Consider the following 21800-nt stretch of genomic DNA (forward strand, 5'->3'; position numbering starts at 1 on the left):
TATTCACCACCACAATGGCTTTGAAATGAAACAAACAAGATGTGATTTAACTGCAGACTTTCAGATTTAATTTGAGGGTAATTACATCCAAATCAGGAGAACGGTGTAGGAATTACAATGGTTTCTATATGTGCCTCCAACTTTTTAAGGGGCCAAAAGTAATGGGACAAACTAAACAATCCTAAATCTAACTTTCACTTTTTAATACTTTGTTGCAAATCCTTTGCAGGCAATTACAGCCTGAAGTCTGTAACGCATAGACATCACCAGACGCTGGGTTTCATTCCTGGTGATGCTCTGCCAGGCCTCTACTGCAAATGTCTTCAGTTCCTGCTTGTTCTTGGGGCATTTTCCCTTCAGTTTTGTCTTCATCAAGTGAAATGCATGCTCAATCGGATTCAGGTCAGGGGATTGACTTGGCCATTGCATAACATTCCACTTTTTAGCCTTAAAAAACTCTTTGGTTGCTTTTGCAGTATGCTTCAGGTCATTGTCAATCTGCACTGTGAAGAGCTGTCCAATGAGTTCTGAAGAATTTGACTGAATATGAGCATATAATATTGCCCGAAACACTTCAGAATTCATTCTGCTGCTTTTGTCAGCAGTCACATCATCAATAAATACAAGGGAACCAGTTCCATTGGCAGCCATACATGCCCACGCCATGACACTACCACCACCATGCTTCACTGATGAGGTGGTATGTTTTGGATCATGAGCAGTTCCTTTCCTTCTCTTCTCTTCCCATCACTCTGGTACAAGTTGATCTTTGTCTCATCTATCAATAGGATGTTGTTCCAGAACTGTAATGGCTTTTTTAGATGTTGTTTGGCAAACTCTAATCTGGTCTTCCTGTTTTTGTGGCTCACCAATGGTTTGCATCTTGTGATGAACCCTCTATATTCACTCTTGTGAAGTCTTCTCTTGATTGTTGACTTTGACACATATACATCTACCTCCTGGAGAGTGTTCTTGATTTGGCCAACTGTTGTGAAGAGGTTTTTCTTCACCAGGGAAATAATTCTTTTGTCATCCACCACAGTTGTTTTCCGTGGTCTTCCAGGTCTTTTGGTGTTGCTGAGCTCTCCGATGCGTTCTTTCTTTTTAAGAATGTTCCAAACAGTTGATTTGGCCACACCTAATGTTTTTGCTATCTCTCTGATGGGTTTGTTTTGATTTTTCAGCCTAATGATGGCTTGCTTCACTGATAGTGACAGCTCTTTGGATCTCACATTGAGAGTTGACAGCAACTGATTCCAAATGCAAATGTCACACCTAGAATCAACTCCAGACCTTTTACCTGCTTAATTGATAATGAAATAACGAGGGAATAGCCCACACCTGTCCATGAGATAGCTTTTGAGTTGATAGTCCCATTACTTTTGGCCCCTTAAAAAGTGGGAGGCACATATTGAAACTGTTGTAATTCCTACACCGTTCACCCGATTTGGATGTAATTACCCTCAAATTAAATCTGAAAGTCTGCAGTTAAAGCACATCTTGTTTGTTTCATTTCAAAACCATTGTGGGGGTGAATAGAGTCCATAATCTGAAAATTCTGTCAATGTCCCAATATTTATGGACCTGACTGTGTATATATATATATATATATATATATATATATATATATAGTCCAGTATTAGTCCACACTCACATCTGAAAATCCAATTGCTGGGGTGGCAGATGTCCAGATCGGTGAGATGCGACAACGTTTCCTTGAAAGAGGATATAACTTGAAAAATTTGAATATATGTTTACAAAAGGCCAAAAAGATTTTTTGTGAAGGTTATAATGCGAAAAAGCGATCTAAAATTGAGGATCCTTTTGTAATTACTACAACATTTGACTCTGCTGGTTCGATTGTCCGTAATGCAGTGGTTAAGCACTGGGATATTATTGCTACAGATCCTGGTTTAAAAAATTGTATACCTAAACGACCATTGATGAGCTTCAAGCGTGGCCAGAATTTAAAGGACAGACTAATGCGTCCTGATAGAACAAAGGCTGTGGCTGTTCAAACTTGGATGAACCAAGTGAAGCCAGGATGCTTTCGATGCGTAAATTGTATTACATGCAGGAGTATGATGGTGGGTCAATTTTTTCATCACCCACACACAGGTACCAAGATCTACATTCGACATCGAGTCACCTGTACCTCCGACCATGTGGTTTACTTATTGGTGTGCCCGTGCTCTCTGGTCTATGTTGGCAAGACGATACGTCCACTTCGTGAGAGGATGGCTAACCATCGATCCTCTATTAGAGCCGCGCTTGTTAATGGTTCTTCTGATAAACCTGTAGCAAGACATTTCCTTGAAACACAGCATGCTTTAGCAACATTGAGATGCATGATTATCGATTGGGTGCCTCCACCCAAGAGAGGAGGCGATCGGGCCAAACTCTTGCTCCAGAGAGAAGCGATGTGGATACATAAATTGGATACGGTCCACCCTCGCGGCCTTAATGAAGCTATACACCTTGGGATGTTTTTGGATTAAAGTATTTTTGGATCTCAAGTGGGGGTGCATCATCAGATTTTGTAATGATACAATTTTTTTGATTTTTGATTTTTTGTTTTTTCGAGTGTTGTGGCAATGTGGGTTTCCTATGGAGTTTGTTTATTTGTTATTTATTTTAAATTATTTAATGTGTCTAAATTTGGTTGTTTATAATTGAAATTTTTTTAAAAATGTCGACACACATGTTGACAAACCATGTTTTTGTATACATTATAATTTAGGCATATGTAATTCAATCCAGATGGATAGACATTGTCCTATCATTATATTATCTATGAGGAGGTGTTTATCATTGGTTTGCTTACAGGCTGCGTCTTTTTGATGGACGTGCATGTCGACTGCCCGATTGATATTAGCTTGATGAGTCAATATATGAAAACTCTGTTAGTTACATCTTCATTTAAATTAATGGGTTATATGGTGACGTATACTTGTTTGTCTGCGTCACCGGGTCCCTAGTGTTCTTGTATATTACTTTGTGATTTGATTGATCCGGGCGCTAGCATCGACGGATGAAGTGCAGGAAGCCTTAACAGCGGTTGTCATGACTGCTGTATTAGCTTGCGTGCCACTTGACAGGAAATGGTACCGACTTGCGTTCCACTTGGTAGGAAGTTTGGGGAATTGACACGCACGCTAGCGGGGGATGCAGCTCGATTATACCTGTAAGGTTTGTTTTTATATATGTGTCTGTTAACATGTTTTTTTCATTACTTTTCATTTTTTAGTTAGTCTTTGATTGGTATTATTGCACAATTACAAATGATGTCTTCATGTCTCTATATGTTTGTATTGTTTGTACTCACATGATTGTGAGGGAGGAGTCTCTTAATTGGACTCAGGTATATATTGATGCAAAGTACTACTTGGAATTGTACCTTGACAAAGGTCCATGGCTAGGACCGAAACGTCGGAGCTTTACTATGATGCTGTAAAAAATTTTTTAAAAAGATGAAATAAAAACTCATTTTAGAAGACTGGTGAGTGCACCCCCTTTGTTCATTTTTTATATATATATATATATATATATATATATATATATATATATATGTGTGTGAATACAAACACATACATATGTCACAAATACCTTACATGCACACACATATATACACACACCTATGTCACATATACACAAACAAACTTGCAACAGATCTGACTGGGACAGGACCTAGCAGGCTAGCAGCATGTTCTTAAGCTCCGCCCCCTTGCTGCAAATTGCTGCGATTCACGGGTCAATCAGAAGAGAGCGGGGCCAAATTACTGGATTCTAATGAAATCAGGTCATATTGGCTCCCTTACACAGTATATAATAAACATTTTTTTTCCTATGTATATGTGTATTTAAGGTACACTTGAAGGTGAGGTCACCGTGACATGGTAGGTGGGCAAACATCTTTGGGCAAACTTGTACTGAGAACCTCAATAGAAAAACATGTTAATTGATAGTTTATTATATATATTTAATCCTTACTGCTTCTCTGACTTTTTCTGATCCCCTCACATGCGCAATACACTGAAAGCCTGCACTCATGCTTCCAGTTACAGATTCAAGTTTAATATATTCATATAAGGACAAAACGCCTACACTGGCCACTTCAACGTCAGAAATTAACCAAGGAGCAATGGGAGAAGGTGGCCTAGTCTGATGAATCATGTTTTCTTTTACATCATATGGACAGCCGTGTGCATCATTTTACCTGGGGAAGAGATGGCACCAGGATGCACTATGGGATGAAGGCAAGCCGGCAGAGATGGTGTGATCCTCTGTGCAATGTTCTGCTGGGGAACCATGGGTCTTTGCATTCATGTGGATGTTACTTTGACACGTACCACCTACCTAAACATTGTTGCAGACCAAGTACACTCGGTTTTATCTGCACACATTGCCCCAAAAACAGATTTAGGGGTATATTTACAAAAGTGAGAGTTTTTAGAAGTGGAGATGTTGCTCATAGCAACCAATCAGATTCTACTTAACATTTAACTAGCACCTTCTAGAACAAGGATGGGGAACTTCAGCCCCGGGGGCCATATAAGGCCACCAGAATCATTTGGTCTGGCCCTCTGAGCTTTATTCGGCTAGCCTCATCTGGCTAGCAGGGTGCCTAGAATGTATGCAGCAGTGCAGCCTGATGCGTCCTTAGGATGCTTCAGATGGTCACACCACTGCCCTTAGCATACCTCCCAACATGACCCTCTCCAGGAGGTACACAATGCTCTGGTCCTGAACTTCCCTGGTAATTTATGATTGGTGGCGGCTCCATAGGTGAGGCTGCAGTACAATCCAAAATGCAGATAGGGGAGTCAGACCAACTGCAAGTGAGGGGTCTATTTACTAAGCAGTGTTAGGAGACAGAGTGAAAAGTGATAAGAAAGTGATAAGGTGCCAGCCAATCAGCTCCCAACTGTCATTTTTCAAACACAGCTTGTGAGATGACAGTTGGGAGCTGATTGGCTGGCACCTTATCACTTTTCACTCTGTCTCCTAACACTGCTTAGTAAATAGACCCCTGAGTCCCAGCCAGTGATGTTTGGCAGCATGTGAAATGACAGTTGGTGTGACTCCCCTATTTGAATTTTGAACTGCGCTGCAGCCCCACCTCTTATCAGGGAAGTCCAGGGCCAGAGCATTGTGTCCCTGCTGGAGAGGGTCATGTTGGGAGGTATGCCTTGGAGCTCCCTGGAGCATCCTCAGGATGCTCTCGGCATTGCTGTAATCACCGGCGATTGTGGCCCCGTCCCGTGTGACATCACACAGAGGGGGCGTGGCCTGCACCAGGCCCGCAAATAATGTTATATATATCAAAATGACCCTCGGCAGAAAAAAGGTTCCCCACCCCTGTTCTAGAAAATACTAGCTAGAATATGATTGGTTGCTATGGGCAACGTCTCCACTTCTAAAAACTCTCACTTTAGAAAATATACCCCCTAGTCTTTAGAAGGGCTAAGACCTTGAAAGCATATCTGTCTCTTAGCTGTTTGCCTGAGATTTTTTAAAAAGATGTGAGCAGTGTATCCTTTGGTAGAATAGAAGGTTTTTATACATGTGGCAAATGCAAGGTATGTCCTCATGGCCTAAAAGGGAGTAAAACCTTTACAGGTAGACAAACCTTTGAAAAAGAATATAAAGTGTTAGGAATGATTAATTGTAACATCACTTTTGTGATTTATTTGTTGGAATGTGGGTGCAGTAAAAGATACATGGGGAAGACAAAAAGGGCACTGAAACTTCGGATATTAGAACATCTGAGAAATATAAAGAATGTAGTAGAGAATCATAGTGTCCCAAGACATTTCAAACAGTGCCAGGCCAGTAACCCAAAGTCCTTGAAATGTATGGGTCTTGAACATACTGTATACCAGTAGATAAGAGGGGAGGATATAGATTAAACTGGTTAGGGAAAAGAGAAACCTTCTGGATAATTACTGTAATTACCATATAAACGAATGGATTAAAAGAGGATTATGAAATTACTCCTTTTCTGGTTTGAGATATATTATTCGCTAATGTGATCGTCTTAGATAATTCTAGATATATATGTTAGACATTGCTGTTTTTCAGTTAAGTTGCCAAACGGGTTAACTTTTACCTGTTATTTCCATTGACATTGAGTATCATCAACGTTTTCATTTTAGTATCAACTTTTTCATTTTACATTTTTTATTGTAGGGAAGTGGGAAGAATATGCACTTACTTAATATAAAGTAAAAAGTATTTGCTTTTTTAAACAAGATTTGTAACAATGTATTTTTACTTTGTAAAAATGTATTTATATGTGTCTTTCTGTATAAATATTTATATGATGTGTTTTAACATAAGAGACTCAAGATTGCAGCTGTGGAATGTAAATATGTATTGACATGTGATATACATATAGTATTGTGACATACTGCACTAATCAGTATGTTTGGAGTGCAAGATGATCGTAATTGCACAAGCCGGGATGGATTATGCAAACGGCTGGCACTGCTGCATAATGAGACGTGAGGGAAGTTAACGATTGGCCGCCGGGAACTATTTAAAGACTCTCTTGATGACACCAAGTCAGCCCTCTGACGAAGACCGGATGTTGAAACGCGTAGGGTTGTGGCTTGGCGTGGTGATGTTCTGTGTGTGAAGGCATCTGCGGAGGAGTCAGGTGTATTGCTGGAAAATTCTCTATGCACACTTGAATACTTGCAGTGGATAAATCGCCATCATTGGTATGCATGTTAATCCAGTTTCTCCTTAGTAATTGCTGTAATAAATTATTTTAACTTTGAATGTACTATGTGGCACCCCCTCTATTTATGTTACTGTTAGTATATGTATATATATATATATATATATATATATATATATATATACAGTCAGGTCCATAAATATTGCGACATTGACAGAATTTTCAGATTTTGGCCTCTATTCACCACCACAATGGCTTTGAAATGAAGCAAACAAGATGTGCTTTAACTGCAGACTTTCAGATTTAATTTGAGGGTAATTACATCCAAATCGGGTGAACGGTGTAGGAATTACAATAGTTTCAATATGTGCCTCCCACTTTTTAAGACTATCAACTCAAAAGCTATTTCATGGACAGGTGTGGGCTATTTCCTCGTTATTTCATTATCAATTAAGCAGGTAAAAGGTCTGGAGTTGATTCTAGGTGTGACATTTGCATTTGGAATCAGTTGCTGTCGACTCTCAATATGAGATCCAAAGAGCTGTCACTATCAGTGATGCAAACCATCATTAGGCTGAAAAATCAAAACAAACCATTCAGAGAGATAGCAAAAACATTAGGTGTGGCCAAATCAACTGTTTGGAACATTCTTAAAAAGAAAGAACGCACCAGAGAGCTCAGCAACACCAAAAGACCCGGAAGACCATGAAAAACAACTGTGGTGGATGACAAAATAATTATTTCTCTGGTGAAGAAAAACCCCTTCAAGACAGTTGGCCAAATCAAGAACACTCTCCAGGAGGTAGATGTATAGGTGTCAAAGTCAACAATGAAGAGAAGACTTCACAAGAGTGAATATAGAGGGTTCACCGCAAGATGCAAACCATTGGTGAGCCACAAAAACAGGAAGACCAGATTAGAGTTTGCCAAACAACATCTAAAAAGCCACTACAGTTCTGGAACAACATCCTATCGAGAGATGAGACAAAGATCAACTTGTACCAGAGTGATGGGAAGAGAAGAGAAGGAAAGGAACTGCTCATGATCCAAAACATACCACCTCATCAATGAAGCATGGTGGTGGTAGTGTCATGGCGTGGGCATGTATGGCTGCCAATGGAACTGGTTCCCTTGTATTTATTGATGATGTGTCTGCTGACAAAAGCAGCAGAATGAATTCTGAAGTGTTTCGGGCAATATTATATGCTCATATTCAGTCAAATGCCTCAGAACTCATTGGACGGTGCTTCACAGTGCAGATGGACAATGACCCGAAGCATACTGCAAAAGCAACCAAAGAGTTTTTTAAGGCTAAAAAGTGGAATGTTATGCAATGACCAAGTCAATCCCCTGACCTGAATCCGATTGAGCATGCATTTCACTTGATGAAGACAAAACTGAAGGGAAAATGCCCCAAGAACAAGCAGGAACTGAAGACATTTGCAGTAGAGGCCTGGCAGAGCATCACCAGGGATGAAACCCAGCGTCTGGTGATGTCTATGCGTTCCAGGCTTCAGGCTGTAATTGCCTGCAAAGGATTTGCAACAAAGTATTAAAAAGTGAATGTTAGATTTAGGATTGTTTAGTTTGTCCCATTACTTTTGTCCCCTTAAAAATTGGGAGGCACATATAGAAACCTTTGTAATTCCTACACCGTTCACCTGATTTGGATGTAATTACCCTCAAATTAAATCTGAAAGTCTGCAGTTAAATCACATCTTGTTTGTTTAATTTCAAAGCCATTGTGGGGGTGAATAAAGGCCAAAATATGAAAATTCTGTCAATGTCCCAATATTTATGGACCTGACTGTATATATAAAACGAAGAGATCAAACAGCGGCACTCAGGGACTGGTAATCCAAGTACAAAAAGTGTATTGCAATCAATACATGGTCCAACGTTTCGGGTGTCACGTGTGTGTCCCGAAACGTTGGACCATGTATTGATTGCAATACACCTTTTGTACTTGGATTACCAGTCCCTGAGTGCCGCTGTTTGCTCTCTTCGTTTTATATATATATATATATATATATATATATAAATGTAGTAGTAGCAGTAACAACACAACATATTTATTTGGAATAATATACACACTTACACACTCAAATCACACTGTAAGACTGTATGTCAAAGTCACTAGTAGCTCCTTAGTTTACAGTATTTTTTTATATTGCTCTTATGTTAATTGTAAGAGTATGACTTTTATTCTCTTAGTAAAAGGATTGCTATTTTGTGAAACCCGTGTTATGCACATTGTTATTTACTATTATAACTTACCTGTAAAAACATCTTTCCTCAATTCACTTGTATATTAAAAAACTATTTTTTTTTAAAGCCAACCTCTGCTCATACCCAATTTTTTTTTATATAAATTTCAAAGCAGGTGGTATATATAAGATGCATTTGGGTTGGGTATGACATGCCAGCACTCGGGAACCCGGCGGTCAGAATCCCAACGCTGGCATCCTGACAGGGTTAGGATAACGACACCAGTTGGTCAGTATCCTAACCCCCCATTCAGCCCTACCCAGTGTCTAAACCTAACCCTCCCCCTAGTGCCTAACCCCTAAACCTAACCCAAATACTTACCGTTGGGATGCTGGCACCAGGATTCTGTGTTATTCAGGCGCTGGCATCCCTACGGTCGGTATTATGACCGTATCCCGTGCATTCTACATTTATACTACCAGTGCCTCTAAAAGTAAAATTAAATATAAGAAGCTGTATTTTGATGTATGGGTGCAAGGATGGAGGGTGGTGCGGCAGGCCCCAGAGATATCAGTGTACTGGGCCCCAAGATTTCTGTTGAGAGCCCTGCACACATATATAATAGAAAATGTTTATTATGAAAAATGTTTTGGGCTGAGTTATTGCTGCTGGTTTCCAGCAACCAAGGCAGAATAATAACACTTTTTTTTATAAATCAATAAATCAATGGTAATACTACAGTACCAATGTTACAGATTGCCCTCAGCCTGCTATAAAGTAGCTCATTTATCACATATCTATCATCGATTTTAGTAGGAAGTAAAAATAAGCAGAACTGACTGGACTTCCTTCACATTTATGTGAGAGTGCAAAGTTTCTAACTGTGTGAGGGGAAGTTTGCATGTTTTGTTATTAGTGAATGATTGTAGGGTTATTTGCTTTGGAAAGATGCCAGGATACTATATATTGGAGCTGTAGGATGGGCCAGATGTAGCCATCAGTGAGGTATTGAACACTATGAACTCCCTTATACTATTCCAGCACAGAGGTTATTATACACACACCAGCTGGCAGCTGCTGCAAAGGGAAGAGCCAATCACGCTCCTTTCCAGCGCCAACCAATCAGAGAGGGGTTTGCACAGTTACTCGGCCGCTTTGGGTGTAAAGTTTTGTTAGGAGGCTGCTGACTGGAGGAAAGGCTGGAGTTGTGGAGCCAGTGCAAACAGAGGCAGCAGCACATTGACATGTACAGCAGCAGCCGGGAACGGGGAGGCTGCAGAGCCCGGCGGCCGGCGGTGCTGCGGGTACACAGTGTCTGCTGCACAGGTGAGAGCCTCTTCTGTCATTACTCCCGTGCAATGCACGCACTGGATCCCCGCTTGTCCCCGCTCAGCTTCTCCATGCAATATCCCATACATGTGATGGAGTGCAGCAGCCAGCTGCTAATGCATGTGTGTAGGCTGCAGCACATACTATACTATGTGTAACATGTCTGACTACGGTCCTGGATTAATATAGATAATTGCTGTGACATGGATTTACATCTATTATTACACGAGCAAGGTACTGTAGCCTACTGTGACAGCGTTCTTGGATACTCTCCTGATAAATGTTCATGTCACCTTTGTGTGAACCTTTATAAGATTTGCAGTTAATACAATTTGTTTGTATGTACACTGATTTATATTATTGTGAATGAGGTTTAGTAAAAGGCTATGTGCACAGTGATTTCTCAGTGCTTGTGGTGCCCATGTGTATTATTTTCTGTTAGTGTGTGTGTTTTGTACACAGCATTCTAGAAATAATTGCCATCACTCCAGGATAGATACAGAAGACCAGCCAGTACTCCCAGCATGTCAGGTTAGGTATATGAATGTGTTGATTCCTGATCACCAGTACATGTAGGAAATGCAAGATCAATGTTAAAGTTAAATGAGGACTTCCAGTGCTATACAGGGCTGGATTAAGGTTTGTGGGGTCCTCAGGGCAACTAACCTGTGGTGACCCCCTACCAATAAAATTGTGAATATGAAATGCTGGCAATGCTATTAAAAAGTATAATGTGTAAACACTCCCGGCAAACTCAGTCCAGTTCACATAACATCATACAGAGACCCCATTTCACATATGCCACAGTGCCCCCTATGCTGGTGATGTAGCTATGCCCCATGTGTCGGAGTCCCTGGGCGTTTGCCTCGGCTGTTGTGCTGTTCATCAGCACTGGTGCTATAGCAGAGTTACATAGACCCAACCCCAACCCCAAATAAACACCCTGCCTGTCAGTGACATTTGCAGTTACTGTACCGCAATAGCTGACCATTAATGCATAGCAGAGGGAAATCCTCAGTAATATACCCAGGACTGGCCTGAGAAGGAGGGATGTGTCTTTCTTGTGGAGCAGATCATGTGAGATGATCCTCCTCCAAATGCTTTAATAAACTTGTTAGTCCGGTTACAATTAACCCCTACACCCCTGTCTGTTTGTCTGCAATATTATCAGTACAGCTGAGCTCCCTGTAAAGAATACTACCATCAAAATCCCTCTGGTTACAGATAATGATCTTGTTTTGGGATTTCTTCTACCTAATTGCTCTTCAGAAAGGGAGTACATCAACGCTGAGATGCATGCAATAGACAAGTCCTATTGATCTGCTTTGATGCTATTTATCATGCCATGTAGACTCTCAGGCACTGGTGCAGAGCTCTAGGGTTTAGTTTTCTGCAGTATAGCAATTGGATATGTAGAAAGGCAATTTGTCTTTACTGTATCTACCATCAAACCACTATTTATATATTTAGTCACATGCAGCTAATTGTTTTCACCCGAAAAACGCAATTAACAGTAATGCAAACAGTAAAACTTGTTTTGTAAAATATATTACCTTTCTAGATGGTTTTCCTTGCTCAGCAATATAAATGCACTGGCATGAGAGCTGCTTCATTCAGAGGTTTTGCTTGGTAATGCTAAACTGCTGTTTGGCTTCTGTGTTGCAGTGTTTCATTAGGGTAAGAGTGTATGCTGTAAAGTACGTTTTTTTTTTTTTTTTTAATTACAGCTATTTCATAGCAAGACCCACCTGGACATGAATTAATTGTAGCTGTCAAATGGTTAATCAAAACACAACCACCTGGGACAAGAATTGCCATAACATACCTTGCATTCATTATTAAACACCAGTAATACAACACTTTTATGAAGTCTTAAGGTGCGTACACATGGGATGATTAAAATGCTCGTTCTGAACGATATCGATGTTATAGTTCATATCGTGCATTTTTTGGTTCCTTCCAATCCACCAATGACCTGCGATGCGCGGGCATGTATGGACGATAACGATATCATTCATCGCCCGTGCATGCAGGCCAACCTGGTCAATGTCGACCAGGTTACTATAGGGATCGCGGGTCGTTGGCCGTCGGTGATGTGCTGGATGATCAATATCGATCATCCAGCACACCCGGGAGATCGTTCAGCGATATCTGACGGTCGTCCCATGTGTATGCACTATTAAGATGCATATCCACTACACGAGAGTGAAACCACTGTACGGTTACAGTATTGTGATTGTTCATCATCCTGTGTAATGGATAAAGTGCAGGCACCCTCCGTCATCCCCGATCATGCACGACTTGACAATCTCGTCAGGTTGGCCTGCATATTCAAGCGATGACAAATGCTGACAACGACGAGCAGGAGCGCGCATCGCTGGTTGTTGCCGGCATAATTACTGCACGATTAATGAGCGATTGAACGATAACGATGTTGTTATCGTCAATTGCTCATTTTTCTCGTGTAGTGGATACGCGCCTTCAGCTCCAACCTTATTTAATCAAAGTTACAATAAATGTAACCATTACCTTCATAAATGTAGCATTCTGAAAGTCAAGCCTCTGATGTCTGCTGTTCATTACACAAAGACAGAACATTATTACATGATTAAATATTAGAAAAAGTCACAATGCTATTGTGTATTAACAGTAATAAAATTGAACATACAGAAGGAACATTATTACATTATTAGTTCAGTGCGGACACTGATTATTATTGTAATATATGTGTGTATGTATTTACACAATCATCATTGTGGTAATTTTGGCTGTTAATAGCCCTGTTCTGTGAGGGTAAAATTTGGGAAATTACCGTGTAACACCCCCCCCCCCCCCCAAAAAAAAAACAAAAAAAAAAAAACACAAAGTGCAAAAAGTATTGAATAATAGTAAGTGGACAAGAAAATGTTTCAAGTAGATGATACTTATTTTTTTCACTTTTATAAAAAAAAAAATAGAAAACAAGATTTGTCAAGCAAATAAATGCTCTAGTTTGCTTTGGTGTGAATAAAAATGCATGCAAATTGATTTTTGTTTCATTTTAAGCCACTTCTAAAAATTTGTGAAGAAACACACCTGTAATTCCCACCTGTAAGGTTAAAAACACCTGTCCCATCCATACAAACCCCTTTTAACCCATTATTCTACACAAGTTCCATAATTTTTATCTTAAAATAGGGAATTTCCGAAAACTTTTCACCTACTGCGTTAAATGTTATTGAAAATTGAATAGGAAAAAACTCACGGCCATATGCGTTACGTTGAATTGCGGGTTAACAGGGCTAATTGAATATGGCCCACTGTAATTCAAAAAGATTAAGAAAGGAAAAAAAATGCAGGCAATTAAATCATGATGTAAGGGTTGTACACAGTGGACGATAAAAGTAAACGATATCGTTTAACGATACATCGTTCATATCGTCCAGTGTGTATGCCCTGAACGATGGACGATGTGCGCTACCTCCGGTCGTTAACATTATCCCCAGTCGGCTGTACATGCAGCCAAATCTGGGGATATCGTTAATTATGCCATGCTAGCCCCCCCCCAATCACCCCCTTGCTGACATTCGTCGGAGCCGCTGCTGCCGATTTTGTCTCATACACACATCGTCAAGTGCCTTTACTTTTAAGCAAAAAATGGTTTAGTAGAGTCCTGTGTAATATAAAACTGTGTTGATGTGCTATATCATGGCAGGAACTGATTAACCAAACTTTACATTTAATAATTTGTACAGTACTTTCACTTATAATATTTTTAATTTGTACACTGATTGAAATTGTTAGCGTTATAAAAAAATATTTTCTTTATAATGGATTTAATGGATGTTTCTTCCTGAATAGTAGAGTACATTGTTCTTTTTAATTATCTCAGCTGTATACCACTCCTGTTTTGTAGAATAGGCTTCTTGGGTAATGCACATGACCGCCCATTCACTCTCTAGGCTTTATCCACTGGGTTTAGTCTTTCATATTTGGAACAGTTAAAGGAAAAAAAGAACACTATATACTCTGGTCCCTTGAATCTGTGTTTCTTATGCTTCTCATGGGATGTAGTTATGTGAGGCCGCCGGTCACAATCCCGACTGCAGAATGCCGGCAAAGGAGTTATGATAGGCGTCGAAATACCGACACCTATCATATTCCCGATGCTGGAATCCAGAACGACGCATGCCCGAACGAGTTAGGCACAACCCTGGGAGTTTAGGGTTAGGTACCCCTAAAGGAGGGTTAGGAGGGGAGAAGGGAGGGTTAGATAACTTGCCTGCCGCTATTGGGATTTCCTGCTGTCGGGCTAAACAGCCACCGGCATTTCAATCCCATTCCGCTTCTCATAGAGATACAAACAATCTATGAGTTGCGTTTGGAATGTATTCTTGCTTTGCTGTAAAGCTAGTATAGGGACAATGTGGGAAAATTTGCCATGTGCATCCACTCTAATGCAGGACATATTACATTTTATTAGGAACTCTGTAACACTTAGTTTTTATTTTCCTTAGCATTTTTTTAGAATATACTGTACATATTAAGTTATGACTGATATTTGCATTATAGGCCTTTTATCTAATATCTATGATGATCCAGTGTGACTGCTTGCAGAGCCTTCTATTTTTTTATTGTTTTCCTTCTCTTCCAGTAATTATTTATCTTTTGCCAGTGCCTCCCTGTTTGTTACATGGCTTATTGTCAAGGGATCTGTGTGACGACATTGTGTGTGGGCTATATTGTCAGGGGGAGTGGGGATGCAGGAAAAGCAGCCTGGACATTACTTTTATTTTCTATAGTGTATATCCTAAAGCTGCATATATGCATCTCACTGCGCTATGTAGAATAAGAAAGGTAACCATTTTCATGTGACATTAAATACAGCCTAATACCCATTTTACTTTTTTCAAAGTAAATAAGGGAAAAACACACAATGCAATTGGTAGATGAGCCACAGTGGTTGAAGGTGCCAACCAGTTTGCTCCAACGTGTAGAAAGTCAGCACATCATTGACCTTTCAGGAGAAAAAAACCACACGCAGTAAAATGTTTACTTACAGAAAGAAAATACAATTTATCCTAATCTGAGCAGGGATATCAAGTTCAACACTGGTATGTACAGAATTTTGGAACTTTGTATTTCTAAAACATGTTCTATGCTGAAATCTGTAAGTAATGCAAAACAAGAGGCAACAACAGTGCTACTTGGTAACATGTGGCAACGGTCACTTACAACCAGGGGAATGGACTCAGGGGACTGACGAGAAGTCTGAAGTATAAATTGGGAGTTTAACTGTAGTTGAAACAATTCTGAACATTCCATGATTCCGGAAAATACAGTTTCTGAAAAACAATACCATAAACTGTGATGGAAATGTGATATTTTTCTGGCATGCTAATTCCATCCTGAAACAGTTGAATGCAGTGTTTGATTTGTTCAGATGTTAAATGATGATAATAATGATCTGTATAGCATAGTTTTTCGTAAGGCAAGTTACTACTAATGGTGCATACACGCGTAACTATTTTGTAGCCAACGATTATCTGTCAGATTTTCCCTTGATAAGTGAACGATTTTTTAAAGTGTAATGAATGATTTTTACAACGATGAACGAAATATGTTCCTTGCCTTAATGAAAATCATTATGTTGGACAGTCTGAAATGAACTACAAACGGGAGCGCGCTTGAACGATTTTCGTTCATTGTTATAACTCAGGAACTGAACGATTTTTTGAACAATTAAACGATAACAACATCGCTCTAGTTAAATCGTTTAAAAAATCGTTACGTGTGTACGCACCTTAAGAGGCAGATTCAATTAGCTGCAGATTGTGTTGTGTAGTCTCTTCTACTAATGAGTAAAATGCCCAGAGCTATTCAATCAGAGATCTGCGATCAACGTGTGGGCAGCCCCGAGGCAGCAGTTACTGCTTATTTCTGCTCGCGTGCCCCAGCTGTGTGTGCAGAAATAAGCGTTAACTGCCACCTTGAGGTTGATCGCTGGTCTTTAATTGAATAGCTCTGGGAACTTTACCCAGGAGAAGAAACCATACAACACAATTCACAGCTAATTGAATCTGCCTCTCATAGGTGCATTGTACTTGTGTTAGGAAGGAGGGAGGCACTCCCTTCATTTAGTTTGAAACCGACTTGTGTCTACTAATTTGCTATGAGAGTGATGGCATATATTATGTTTCTGCCACAATTGCATTAATGCAGTATACACGCTTTGTATTTGCTGTTATTGGCATAATAATAGGTTTAGTATGTAAAGGTACAGGGCCCTAATCAGTTGCTTTATAATTTGAATCTAGCATGCTGACAAGCGGCTCCGTTATGTCCTAATTGCAATGGTGCATTGAGCAGTTGGTGTGAATATGTATAATTCAACGCTTGTCAGGAGAGGTCTTGCTGGAGATTGTCAGGGGCTAGTCACCAAAGTCAGGGAAAATGAGTTGAATGGTCATCTTTTATTCATCATCCCTGTTGCTTTTAACACTGAGCAATGTCTGGCTCATCACAAAATATATATACCTTGCACATTCAGACATTATTCAGAAATAATGATATAATAGCCTGTTATGCCATTTTATAATTTGTAACATTTGCCTTTGTAATGTTGGAGCAGTAGGTTTTAACATTAGTAGAGATTGATAATGGTGCTTTAGTAGTAACACATCCTTCTGAAAATGTCATTCTAGTTCTGTGTGACCTTGTGCAATTTGATATATCGTTCCTTCGGAGCCTCAGAAATGAGTGTGCTTGGCTGGGCTGGGGAATGTATTAGGCATGAAGAAAATTATTATATTGCTGAGAGTGAACAAATGCTGCTATGAAAAACAATTGAAAGATTTTTGTGTGGAAAGATGTGGATTCCATATTTTTGTTCTGCATGGTGTGCTCAGATCCAAGTTTTTCTTGCATAGATATCCTTTTGGTATGGTTAGGCAAGGGTTTCTGCATACAACCCCCTGGGGTTGTTAGGAAGTGTGTATTGAAAACTGTCTGTTTGAGAGTAGGAACTCTAAGACAGTGATTTTCAACCTTTTTCTACGAGGCGCACTGTACAAGATTTTAAAATTGCCAAGGCACATTATCCGGCGATGTGCGTGACCAATGAAAAAACATACACATTGGTTCTCACATTAAAAAAATACACGCACATTTGGCCTCCACAGGAATACAGCACACTACATTGACCTCCTCAGGAATAAAACACACTACATTGGCCTCCACAGGAATAAAACACACTACATTGACCTCCTCAGGAATAAAACACACTACATTGGCCTCCACAGGAATAAGCACACTACATTGGCCTCCACAGGAATAAAACACACTACATTGGCCTCCACAGGAATAAAACACACTACATTGGCCTCCACAGGAATAAAACACACTACATTGGCCTCCACAGGAATAAAACACACTACATTGGCCTCCACAGGAATAAAACACACTACATTGGCCTCCACAGGAATAAAACACACTACATTGGCCTCCACAGGAATAAACACACTACATTGGCCCCCACAGGAATAAAACACAGTGTGCTGAGCTGATCACTGTGGCACAGTGGTTTAAAAATGCTGCCCTAGGGGCTGCAGCCTTTAAACCTTTTTATAACTGGGGCCTGCTGGTTCTGTAATACTGCAATGTCAAATCAGTTTTGTTCACTAGTCCTCCCCCCTCTCCGAGAAATGGAGTGGAAGATAACTGGAAGGGCACCAGGAAAACCAGTTGAATGGAGCAAACCACAAAGCCCCAACTAGATGACCAGACCCCTAAGTAAAGTATTTTACTAGGTGGGAGTGCAGCAATAAACTAACAATATACAGTTAGTGTAGCACCTTTACGGTGTTAATGTCATTATATGAGAGTTGCTAAATATTATTATAATGCAGTGGACAGAGACAGCACCCCGAATAGCAGCCCTGTATTTATATTTGTTATTTATATAATCAGCATCCAATATGGGCTATAAACTAGTATCAGTTTATTCCATCACAAGTCATTACAATAGATACTAATTTATAGGTTCATAAAAGGCTTACACGTTGGAAAATGGAGCATCACAACATCTATAACTTATGTAAACTTGTTACATAGTAGGATAACAACAGTTGAAAGGCGCAGCATGCATACCACATACATCAGTTCTTTATTTGGGATGTAGTTTACATCCCGGCGGACAAGCCGCTGGGCAAAATACAGACGCCAGTATCCCCTTACGCATCAGGATACCGATGTCGAAATCCCGACAGCTGGCATCCCGATTGTAAGACACCGGACTCAGGTAAGTATTAGCCGCAGGGGGGGGGGTGTTAGGCTTAGGCACCCCATCCCCTCCGGAGTATTAGGGTTATGCTGCGAGGAGGGAGGGTTAGGCACCCCCCAGGATACTTAGGTTTAGGGTGCGGGGATGGGAGATTAGGGTTAGGCAGGCACCACAAAAGGAAGGTTAGGGTTAGGCGGTAGGGGAGGGATAGTATACTTACCAGCCAGTCGGGATTCTGTCCTAGCCGGGCTTCCTGGGTCGGGATTTGCATTGCATCGGCGGCTCTTCAGCCGGTATTTCATACCCATTATATATATATATATATATATATATATATATATATATATATATATATATATATATATATATATATATATATATATATATATATATATATATATATATAGATAGATAGAGACAATAGAGAAATAATGTTAAACTTGCTTGGCTTCAGGTAAGTTTTCAGAGATTTGTCCCTAGGTCAGTTTCAAATAATGTTCAACCAAAATAATGTAGGTGGATTGACCAATCCTTATAAGATTATAGGGTGCTACCAGGGTCAACACCTGGTGCTTCTCTTCTCTGTATAAGCTTATTTGGCTGATCGGGCCAATAATTGCACAGTGCATGGCTGCAACGGAGCATCAATTATAATTTTGTCGTGCACAAAAAATCTTCCACCATGCCTATGGATGTGATCATTTGTGCTTGGACATACCATAAGACCAATGACCTGATAGTGTATGGCAATGTCAGGTAATTGGTCTGTCTGATGATGACTTTTATCTGTATGGTCACCTTAACTCACCTGAGCAAACTCAGATGGGAGGCACTGTTTAAAAAAAGGAGTTTTGACCATGTCAGAATTAATAAGCATTATTCATTTAATTAAGGTAGTAAGAAGGTGTTATATAAACATTATTTTAGGTGTAGATATTGGAGTTTTGTGCAGCAGTGTAATTTGACTGATGTGATTCACCCTCTAAAATTACACGCTCCTAATCACATCACGCTCTCTATCTCCCAAACACACTCGCTCATTGGTGCTCTCCAGCTTTATATTACGTGATCTGTCTGTGCTGCCTACAGGGTTTAGTGTCACCTGCATCCTCCTGTCTCATTCCATCTATGTCTTTTCCCCCCTCCTGTCCCTGCCGAGCTACTCTTCCCGTTTTTCGGCTGCTCTTGTCATGTTACAGCTGCCATACTCCTAGCGAAGCACAGATTGCAGAGGGGGAGAAAGCTGTGTGGTTTGCTTACATCTTCTGATATGTTTAGCCAGGAGCACTTTGCTTACCATGTGGGCAATAGTCCTTATCTAACATGGGTCAAAGCAGCAGGCTAGGTTATTCATTTGTGATGTATTAAACATTTTCTATATTACGAAGTAATAAAATATTGTCTTGCAACTTTTGGACCTGTCTTCTAGTTGTCAGAGGACTGTATCTGGGGTCAGATGAATTCGCCTGCCAAAGTTCAATCTTCACTTAATGTTTGAAATTTGTAAGTGCATTTATAAGCAATGGTGTGTTTGTGTATATAATATACCTTTTGATGTTAAATGTTTAAGATGTGTGTGATCTGCACACTGTGAACACAGGTTCACAGTCCCTGAAATCAACTTAGAAATGTATAAACATAACAATCCACATTTTCAAATCTAAAACCTGGGGCTAATTATTACAAGTATATAATAAAAAATCTGCGCTCATTAAACACAGATCTGCAACTTAAAAAATTGAAAATATAGTGATCACACTCAAAACACTACAATATAAAATAACTGTGAAAAGGGTAGAGTACTTTTAAGTGTTGTTCTATATCATGAAACTATACAATTATTCCAAAAATATCTTCCACCATCCGGAATTGTGATCAAGAAGGGTACTTCCACCAACCACTCTTAAAAATAAAAAATTACATTAATTATATGAACGAAGTCCATATACTGTATGAAAAAAAAAAATATATTTATATATATATATATATATATAATTATTATTATAAGGGCACCTTATATTAAGGCTGCATCCGTAAAAATGGATTTCTCTATAGAGAATTCCGAAGGGGGGGGTCAGGGTGTTTAAGGAGCTACACCTCAAAAGCTATAGGAGGTACATATCTGAAATTTGGCATGGCCGGGTAGAACTGTCACTGGGTGCTGCATGCCAAATTTCAGGGAAAAAAGATAAAAAATTAGCAAACATAAAAAATTAGCACATGGGAGTAATCTAAATCTCCAACTGTCACATTTTTCTGACATTCTCAATTAGGAAACCTTTTCTGCTATAGTCTATGGGGGATTTTTGGGAAGGCAGAACTCAGGGTAGGGGTGGAATTTAGACTTGGGGGTTTGTTTTATTAGGTAGCTATTGTGCCAGGGTACGTGCTTTTGGGGTTCAGGTAAATTAGACAGTTACAGTTTTTAAACTATTACCTCAAGAATGCGCCATTATAAAGATAGGACTTTTCAACTTGTTGCGCAGCCTAAGTAGGAACCTCCAGCAGGTGTAGTCATAGTGGCTTCACTTGGGTGCAGCAAGATGTCTGTCATTAGCGGGCGATGGATAGCGGGCAATGGTAGGAGCGGCTGGTGTCGGCGGCGGGTCATGGGTGTTGGCGGCGGTCGAAGGTCATTCGAGAGGATCCAGTCCCCGCCAGCCATTCTGCCGAAAACGGCAGCGGCGCCCCCTGCTAGCGGGGGGGTGATGCCACAGCCAGGGGAGCCCTTTCACAGTGTCCCCCAGCCGCAGCATCACCCCTGACCGCTAGTCAGCCCAGGGTGGGGATCCCTGGGGAGTTGGGGACCCCCCCAATAAAGGGGTCCCTCTCCTCAGGGCACGCCAGGCCCAGGCTGATAGCCCAGGGCTATCACCAGCACCCCTGTGCTGTGGGTGCTGGGTTGATTATGTAAAGTGTGGTGCGTTAGAAAATATAAATATTGGCTTTTGCTGTGGAACTACAGTTCTCAGCAAGCCTCCCCCGCATGCTGGTACTTGGAGAACCACAAGTACCAGCATGCTGGGCATTACGGGCGTGCTGGTAGCTGTAGTTCCACAACAAAAGCAATATTAAAAAAACACACAAAACACACCGTAGAAAAGTATCATTTTATTAAAACATACATGCACACACACATGTACTCACACATACACACACTATCTCACATACTTACCTAGTATCCCTGAAGCCAATCTATCCTCTTGTCCAGTAACCCAAAGGTGTACCTGTAATAAAAATTCCATACTCTCCTCCTCCTATGCGTAGATCTGTCCTCTTCGTTCCAAAGTAGGCAAATCCTGGGTCTTGGCAAAAAAAAAA

General features: G+C 40.3%; 1 protein-coding gene across 2 annotated transcripts in view; it reads left to right on the plus strand.

The window, feature by feature from the left end:
• The first annotated feature begins 10085 nt into the window (after window positions 1–10085).
• CAMKK1 (calcium/calmodulin dependent protein kinase kinase 1) overlaps window positions 10086–21800 on the plus strand; it is a 315340-nt gene continuing 303625 nt past the window's right edge. For both annotated transcript variants that reach the window (XM_088456133.1, XM_088456134.1), the window contains exon 1: window positions 10086–10216. The gene's annotated coding sequence lies outside the window, so the exon portion shown is untranslated. The remainder of the gene's footprint in view (window positions 10217–21800) is intronic.

Source organism: Taudactylus pleione, unplaced genomic scaffold (genome assembly GCF_031769625.1).
Source record: "Taudactylus pleione unplaced genomic scaffold, aTauple2 ptg000687l, whole genome shotgun sequence".
NCBI classification, from domain to species: Eukaryota; Metazoa; Chordata; class Amphibia; order Anura; family Myobatrachidae; genus Taudactylus; species Taudactylus pleione.